The 9,479-nt window shown below is 36.4% G+C and overlaps 1 pseudogene; it reads right to left on the reverse strand.

Moving 5' to 3' along the window:
* Positions 1-1,745: 1,745 nt before the first annotated feature.
* LOC149003198 (mogroside I-E synthase pseudogene) lies at positions 1,746-3,211 on the reverse strand (annotated as a pseudogene).
* Positions 3,212-9,479: the final 6,268 nt, after the last annotated feature.

A 9,479-nucleotide genomic window follows, 5' to 3' on the forward strand; every position in this document is an offset into this window, starting at 1 on the left:
CACAAATAAGGTCAACATTCTCCCATACACAAAAACAAGATTTTTCCAAATCCTAACCCTAACCATTGTTTTGCCCATTGTCTCTGGCGGCAACAGCATAAAGAAATCCCTTTGGCTCTGGCAGTGGCAGAGCCACGTAGGGACCGAAGGGGACCATGCCCCACCCCGGATTTTTGAAAATTTAAAAAGGCCTATATTTTCTTAATTTTTCTTACTTTACGTGTGAAATACCATTATTTGACCCCCTCTAAAAATTAAAAATATAAATTTAAAATATAAATGATGAGTACAAATGTCATTCTTAATCATAATCAAATGGTTATCATTAAACCCTAGTTTGAAGGAATAAATGGTTAAATTCTAATTAAAAACTAAATCATGATCCATAATTTCTCCGTATATTCTCTCTCATATTTTCATTCCTATTTATTCTCTCATGAATCTCCTCTTTTATTCCTATTTCTTCTCTCTTTTTTTCTCACACGTCTCACAAAATATTCGGAGTAGTTAACTGACATTAGAATTTTTCGAAATCTTCTCCACAGTTAGCAGTATTCACTATTCACTCTCTTTTTTTCAAATTATTCCTCTCTCTCTCTCACTCACAATTTTTCTAGTATTCATTTCATAAAGTATAATTTTATTATTTTATTTAGTTGTTATTTCTTTCTCTTAAAATTTGATTCTACTAATAGCAATTTAAATCTCGTTAGAATTCAGCCATTGATTTTATCAGATATAATCATAATCTCTCATTCACAATTTTTCTAGTATTCATTTCATAAAGTATAATTTTATTATTTTATTTAGTTGTTATTTCTTTCTCTTAAAATTTAATTCTACTAATAGCAATTTGAATTTCGTTAGAATTCAGCTATTGATTTTATCAGATATAATCATAATCATTGATTTTTTTTTAATCCTTAAACTTTTTTTTTTTAAATTTCATTCCTATTAATGAAAATTCAAATCTAGTTTAGAATTTTAACTTAATTTACCTAAGTTTTTAATGTAGGCCCCACACGTCAAAATATAATAAAATTTTATAAGATGGGACCTACGGTGGGTTTAGCAATGGTCCAGGTATATTCGCCCCCAATGTTCAATTCTAGCTCCGCCCCTAGTCTCTGGCAACAACAACAGTATAAAGAAATCTAAGAGCTCTAGCTAGAACACTTGCAGAAATTAGCAAAGAATCTAGATTGCAAAAATTCCCTGGATGATTGTCATTGGGGGTGGATTTTTGAAAAGTCTAAAGTTCTTTCACATTATCAATGTAATTACTCTTTTGCCCCTATTCTTACATGTTGTATTATAATTAAAAAAACACGTGTCAATAAGCTATGCGATTGGTGGACGATACTCGTTCAGTTGAGTTAGGGCATATGTGGAAGATTAATGAATTGAGTTTGGAGGATTGGTTTTCCAAGAAATGACTTGTGTTTTTTTGTTTTGTCTCAAAATAGGTAAGCGCAAGTACAAAGGCCGATCACATGGGTTCACTTAATTATTTGTCTCAGACTCTCAGGATTCTATTTAAGGAAGCTTGAGTTCATCACCTCATCCCACGTAACATGTAAGTGAAGGAAGATGGCCTTATTTTACAGAATATTTTAATATAATGTGGCCTCCAGGCTCCAGCCAACTGATTAAATTATTAAAAGACATTAAAAATTGCAACTTAAAAAGTAATCATAAGATGACAAACAAAAAGAGTAGAAGAACAGAAGAAGTGTTCAAGCACACTACTCAAGTGAAGCTACAAATTCTTCAATGTTCTTATCTGAGCTCCCCCCTTCATCTAAAGCCTCTATGGCCAACGTTTTCCATCTAAATGCATTTCTCTTGAGTTCTTCTCTTCTATCTCCTTCATTAATAACTTCCTTTACACATCTCTCTATCTCTTCCCTCTTAGCAATTCCCTTCTCATCCAATTTAACTCTTACTCCTACTTCCCATACATCCACCACAAACTTGGCATTTGTGGTTTGATCTGTCCACTGTGGCATCGCAATCATCGGCACCCCCAAGCTCAGGGCCTCTATTGTTGAGTTCCATCCACAGTGAGTCATGAAGCAACCCACTGCCTTATGAGCCAACACTTCCAACTGACAACACCATCCTACCACCAACCCTTTCTCTGAACTCTTAGGAAGCTTGTTCTCCTCGGATTTCCTCACTACCCACAAGAAATAGTGGTTACTACTCCTCAAACCCAATGCTAGTTCCTCCATCTGCTCTTCTCCAAGTTGAGCAATACTCCCAAAGGATACATAGATGACAGATCCAGCTTCTCTCTTGTTTAGCCAATCAATGCAAGTGTCCTTGCTTGATTCAAACAGACTGAAACCATAGTCTTTGTCATCTTCTGCCCGTTTGTCTAGATAAACTGATGGCACAGTTGGTCCAATTGTCTTGATTGGATATAGCTTTATCATCCACTTCAGTACCTAATAAAATTTCATCAAGTAGTTAAAAAAACAATGGAGAAGGAAAAAGAGTAGCATGAAATTGAAGATATTGTAATAACCACTGGTAAATATACCTCATCTTCCAATTTGTCAAATGTGTTGAGGAGAAGACAATCTGCTTTCTCTACATTTTTAAACTGGTTCAGAACAAGATTTGTGAATGATGGATATGATTCCATGTTGGAGATGAAGGATGGTAGATCATGGATTTCTAGTATTGGCAATCCAGGAAGAGAAACAGTGGGTCCTTCTACAGGAATAGGCAATAGCCCTTTCTTCACACTGTAGTAGATTGCATCATTGGCACAAGACTGAGTGAAGAATGTTGCTGTGAGCAACCTAAACCGCTTGGCTACATCTAGCGCCCAAGGTGTAATAGAGTCATAGATGAGACAACTGAAAGGGTAACCAGAATTTTCATGCTTTTGGATTAATTCAGCTAAGCTTTGTGAACCCGCTATTTCAAAACGCTCTAAATAAGCATCTGGGCTTTCAGCTTCACTATAGCCACCTTCATCGAAGCCATCAGTGATACCTTCAACTCTAACATTGTTCACTTCCATGTGTGCAGACTTGATGATGAACAGGGTCATGGCTAGAGTAACTTTCAGTCCCTTAGAGGCCAAGCGCTTACAGAATTGCAGCATAGGGTTTATGTGACCTTGAGCAGGAAATGGGAAAACTAAAACATGGGTTCCATTCCCAGCACTCTCTTCCTTCGTTTCCTGGGTGTTCTGCATCTCTCTCTCTCTCCCCCTATTAGAACACAATTGAAGATACTGTGAAGCAGTTGAGTGGTAGCCATATATAGTGGAATACTCACAGTTAGATGTGATACATGCATGGTCTGGCCTAATAGGCTAATAATGTGAAGAGCCAGCAGAAGAAAACAAGAGACAAACCGAAAACTTTGCAATACTAAAGAAAAATTAGAATGGTAGGCATCAGCTTTATGTGGCCACCACATTGAGATGGATGGGTTCTTAAGTTTGTGATTAGACAAGCTTGATGAGGCCAACTTTCTGTAATATTTCTTTTTCGAGAAGTTCAGGCAGAGACCTAATACTTATCTATTTTCTGGGAATTTTGAATTTCTAGAAAAGTGAGAATATTCAAACCTTAATCGAATTATTGAAGAAATTAAGCTTTAGATTTAAGGGAAGAAAGCTTTTAATTATTTTGTCGAAATGGACTAGAGTTGCTTTAGATTTAGGCAATGCAGGCTATGCCCTCCTCTATATTTTTTTTTAGTTTAGAGCAAATTGCATTGGCACCTCAAAATGGAGATCTTAAAATATTAACACCGCACTTTATTTTTAAAAAGCATAGAGATCCCAAAATTGAATTTTCATTAGATATATTTATCAAATTTATTACTGAAAACAGTTAAATCACTGATTATTTTAAAAAAAATCCCAATAATAACAATGTCCAAAAGGTTTTTAGTGATAAATTGGACAAATATCTCCGATGAAAATCCAATTTTGGGGTTTCTGCGCTTTTTAAACATAAAGTGGGGTGTCAATGCTTTAAGGCCTCCATTTTGGGGTGCCAGTGCAATTTGCTCTTTAGTTTATAATTTTAAACAAAACTAGCTATATGCTCTCGTGAATGCCTAAGAATAGCATAGAGTGAACTTTTTGAAGCTACTGCTGACAGTGCTTTGCCGACATCGCCCCTCTAATCAACCTGGTGCAAGCCCATTTGAGGCGGAGAGAAAGCGGCAGTCTCTCACCTTTGTCTCTCCACCTCTTCCTCTGCATCTTCTTCATCCTCTCTCTGCTTTTTTCTCTCTTTCTCTCTTGTCTTCTCTCCGTTCCTCTGTTTTCTCCTCTCGTTTCTCTCTGTTTCTCTCACCACCTCTCTCTCTTGTTTCCCTCTACGTTTCCTTCTCTTCTTTGTTTCTCTCCATTTCGTCATCCTATTCTCTTTGTTTCTCCCTGTCTTTCTGTTTTTCCCTAACCGGTTTTCAATAAAAAATAAAAAATAAAAAAAATGGTAGATGCGAGATCTAGTTGTACATCTCACGGATCTTGAGGTTTTGGGCTAGATCTGGAAGTGCATCTTGCGGATCTAGAGGTCTTGTTGCCGCAAGCTTCTGCTGGTCGCCTCTCTACTGTTGCTGGTCTTCATGTCTGTGGTAGCTATGGATGGTAGTCCAAAACTGAGACCCAGCCTTGTTTGCCCTGAAGGGACTCAACCTCTTTCAGATCCACCGCGGCGACAACCTTCTCCGCAATACTGGGGCAACCACCGTAACAACCGAGTCGCCTCGTCAATGTTTCTCCGCCCCTGTGGCTTGTTTTGTGTCCTTCCTTTTGGTGTGTTTTGTCACCGCACGTGTAATGTGTTATATCTTCGCCCTTGTGGCTGGTCAGTCTTCACCTTTGTGGCGTTTCTTCGCCTCTATGGGCATTTGTGATGGAGGATACATATTTTGTATCTCTTGTGCTTAATTGTTGTTGTAGTTGTTACAATGCTTGTTTTTAGGGTTCATTGGACTTAACCCATCCCTTAGCTTAGATGATCATATCTATTGCATGTACGCGACGTTTGGTCGTTTTTGTTCCTTGGTTCGGATGGAACCTTGTGTTTTCATGCATATATATTTTGAATTTTTTTTTCTTTCATGTGTCTGTATTCTTTTCAAGTACAATGATGAAGTCTTTTAACTTCTTACCAAAAAAAATTAAGAAAAAATTACATATACACACCTTTTCATTTTGTATATTATTATATTCACATCTATAATCTATTTAATTATGTTAGAGAATAGGGGGGTTAAATGATGACTCAACATTTATTTCACTTTCAAAATCTCAATTAAGCAGTAAAAAAAAAAAAGGAGAAATTATAGGAACCTGTATCATGAAGCTTAGCATAGACGAAATTTAAAGGAGAAAGAACAGTAAATTGGAAGAACAGGTCACGGATGATAGGAACCCGTATCTTTGTTTCCCCATCTATAAAAACCATGATTGACTCTTAAATACTTTTTTTTTCAATCCTTTTTACTTATGAGAAAATTTTACAAAGGTAAATATGTCTTTTTCAATTTTAAAATTAATAATGTTAAGCTATTGGAAGACGTTTTTTGTAATATAATAAGTTGGAGTATATATGTAATTTGCTCTTTTTTATTTGGGGACAAATTCTAAGAATAGACATTCATAAGTGAAGCCAATTATTCTAACGCTAGTGACGTTTGCATGTAACACGTGATTTGGCCTTGATAACTAGCATCATATGAAAAACTCAAATTAAAATGAATTACTTGTTTATCAAGAAATAAATATGAATTGCTTGTTTGACTCATTGAAAAGATATAACCTCAAATTTCAACATATGCTCCCAAACGTTGTCCTGTCCCTAAGGAAAGTTCATCTCTCGTGAATTTTAAAACTAATGGAAGTGTCAAAATACACTAACTTTGACCCAAGAATACTTACTTGGAAAGGTTTGTGAGCATGACTATTTCAATTTGGTCCATTTTCATTTCTTCATTTCTTAGTTGATCAATCTTTGTACTCCCCCAGTCTCAATTGTTCCACATGAATAAATTGATATTTTTTTGGCCAAGAATAAAATTTATTTAGTAATATGTAATGCTCTTGGTAAATTAATTTTATATTAATAAGAAAATAAAACTTTGACCCGAAACCGAGAGATAGAAAGGGAAAGGATGTCAATTTTTAATTTTGCTTGGACCGTCAAGTCGAGATTTTGGACTGTTGGATTCGAAATCTCGGTCGAAATTGAATATCGACCGTTGATTTCAATGGTCGAGATTGAAATTTTGACCCGATGGGTGATTTGACGATCCTGCGCATTAAATGCTCAGAACTCAAGCAAAGTCCGTTAATTTTGACAAACAAATACTCCTTTAACTTCACAGTTGACAGGCAAGTAGAGCTATTTGTCACTTTGATCCCCCAATTTTCTGTTGCAGCCATCTCTGAATGCCCAAACAATTAATCTATCACCAAAGGGAACCTTCCTTTTTCTATAAAACCAAACTAGTGAGCTGTGAGCCACATTTTTTGAACTGAAAAGACAGTTTAGATAACTAGAAATTTCTTCAATTCTGCTCCAATGGAGAGAGAGGGAGAGAGAAACATAAAATGAAAAAACAAAATACTATACACCTTTCAACACTATTACGTTTATGCTTTTGGAATATATTCAATTATGTTTAAACTTTTTATATTTTAATTTAAATTATTAAATAGACTTTTATTTTAAAATAAGGAGATTAAGTAATGATTCATCATCTATTTTATTCTTAAAATTCTTAAAAGTTGCCCTCATTTACCCTTAAACCGTTTTAATTAATAAGGAAATGTAAAATAAAATAGAAAGAATAATAAAATGTAAAAAACAACTACGACTTAAAGTTTTTTTTTTTAAAATTCATTTATAATTAAGAAGATTTAACAAAAGTAAGTATGCCTTTTCTATCTTAAAATTAACTCTGCGATATATATATATATATATATATATATATATAAAAGGAAATGTTTGTAATATAATAAGTTTCAGGACTTTTAAACATAATAGTTTACAAATTCAAGGAGTGTATATATAATTTGTTCTTTTTATTTGAAAGCAAATTCTAAGAAGAGAAATTTACAAATGAAGCCATCTTTTCTAACATTACTGTTGGTTGCCTGTAACACACAATTTGGCTTGATCATTAACATTATGTAATTCTTTGAAGTTTAAAATGGATTTTCCTACCCCATAATTCACCTTTCTCGGGTAAAATTATTTAAATTCTTAACTTTATACTGTAAGGTTGTTTTCGTTTTTGTAAGAGATCTCACAAATTTTAGTCTATCCCTGAAAGAGTTTTTTTTTATGGCGCTCACTTAAGTGGGGCTTTAATTCTTAACCACAAAATTTCAATCAGTACTTTTCACTTTTTATAAAATTCAAAGTTACTCAATGTTAGAATTCAAAGGTTTAACTGTTAATTATATGAGTCAATTGATTAAAATACCCCTTTACTAATCAAATTACTAAAATGTCATCAAACTCACTTAGGACCCAATCCATAAGGGTTCTTCACCCATGCATCTTCTTCCTATCCTCGCCGGAAACCTCACCACTGCCGGCTACCACCAACCTTCCTTGCCGGTGACCACTGCCCCTCCCCTGCTGTTGTTGTTCCAATCCACTACCTTTGCGTTCGTCTACCTCTACCTTTGGATCTCCACCAACTTCATAGCTCCAATATTCACCTTCTGCTTCTCCACAAGCCAACCTCAGAGTCTTTAAAAAATTGATCAAACCTTCTCTCGGCAACTAATTCCAATGAAGCCCGTGAAAGTAGCGGTGGAGGTGCCGATGCTATCTCCGGTGATGGAAAAAGATGCCACGAAGCCAAAGCAAGAAGAGTTCATTTTCAGATCAAGGCTCCTAGCCATTTACATCCCAAGCCATCTCCTCTTGCACTCTTATTGCTTCCAAAACATAAAACAGTTCAGCTCACACCCATGTCTCATAAATGGTTCCACCGGCAAGATCCACACTTACGCAGAAGTAGAGCTTATCTATAAAAGAATTGCTGCCAGGCTTAACAAGTGAGGGAAGGGGCAAGGCGGGAGATAACACACGGAAGAAAGACAGAAATGATGGTTGCAATCCTTAACTCGACTTCGCAGTAAAAACCCGAGAAATCACAAAGAAACTCCCACATGCGAAAAAACAAGGCAGGGAGGAGCAGGGCGCCCACGAGGAGGGGGGTGGTTGTCGAGAATTTGAGTATAGAAGAATCTCAAACGAAATGCAACTAGTTCATACAATTAGTTTATTTAAGAAAAAGTTCAAACCACAAGACATCCCGAAAACATTCCCAAAACCCCAAAAGACAGAAAGCGGATAAGGCGCACCCCAACAAAGGCGCGAGGGGAGCCGAACCGAAACCGCAAAGGCGAAAAGCAAAAGAAGATCAACCCGACCGATGAGGAAGTCGCACCTGACTAATCCAACTTTCTCTCTCTCGCTACGCGCTGCGGCTTGTGGTGGTGGTATGGGGGGCGTGTAGTTGGCGGTGTTGTTTTAGCACTGCCGTTGCTACTGGTTCTCTTCCGTTTCTTTCTCCAACTACAGTGGTGCTGTTTTAGCACTGCCGCTACTACTGCTTCTCTTCTGTTTCCTTCTCCACTACAGTGGCACTATTTTAGCACTGTTGTTGCTACTGCTTCTCTTCTGTTTCTTTCTCCAACTGCGATGGTACTGTTTTAGCACCGCCACTGCTATTGCTTCTCTTTTTTTCTTTTTTTCTTCTCCTTCAACTAAACATTTGATCCAACTCAGATATTTGAAGGAAAAAACAGAGATCTAGCGAGATTTCAACGATTTTCGCCATTTTCCTGCAATTTTCGGCGACATTTACAAAATTTCGTTTTCAATCCATTTTTTTATTTCACTGGTGAACTACCGAAAATCGGCAATACGTTTTACCCTATCCCATACACAAAAACAAGATTTTTCCTAACCCTAACCCTAGTCGTTGTTTTGCCCTTTGTCTCCGGCAAAAATAGTATAAAGAAATCCCGTTGTCTCTTGCAACAACAGTATGAAGAAATCCAAGCGCTCTAGCTGGAACATTTGCAGAAAATAGCTAAGAATCCGGATTGCAAAAATTCATTGGTAAAGATTTTAAAAAGAAAAAAGAAAAATGAAAAATAGATGGTGCCACCATTTTGGGGGCGAGACAGGGGAACTTGAAGAAGAAAAAGCAAATGAGCAACAGGAAATCAAAGAGGCTGATAGAGGCGATTTCATCGGGATTAGCCAAATATAGGTCTGCATGTCAAAAATTAATTCTATCACCTAGTTTCTTCTACTGAGATCAGGATCCAAGCGCTCCTTTGTGATCACATGAGTTCACTTATTTGTCACTGGATTCTATTTAAGGAAGTCGCTTTTCCTTGGGGACAAAGTGAAGGAAGATGGTCTTATTTTGAAGAATATTTTAATATAGTGGCATTTATTATCTGCAAC

The sequence above is a fragment of the Hakea prostrata genome, chromosome 10, assembly GCF_041222555.1.
Source record: "Hakea prostrata isolate BN-2017 chromosome 10, UWA_Hpros_2, whole genome shotgun sequence".
Taxonomy (NCBI): domain Eukaryota; kingdom Viridiplantae; phylum Streptophyta; class Magnoliopsida; order Proteales; family Proteaceae; genus Hakea; species Hakea prostrata.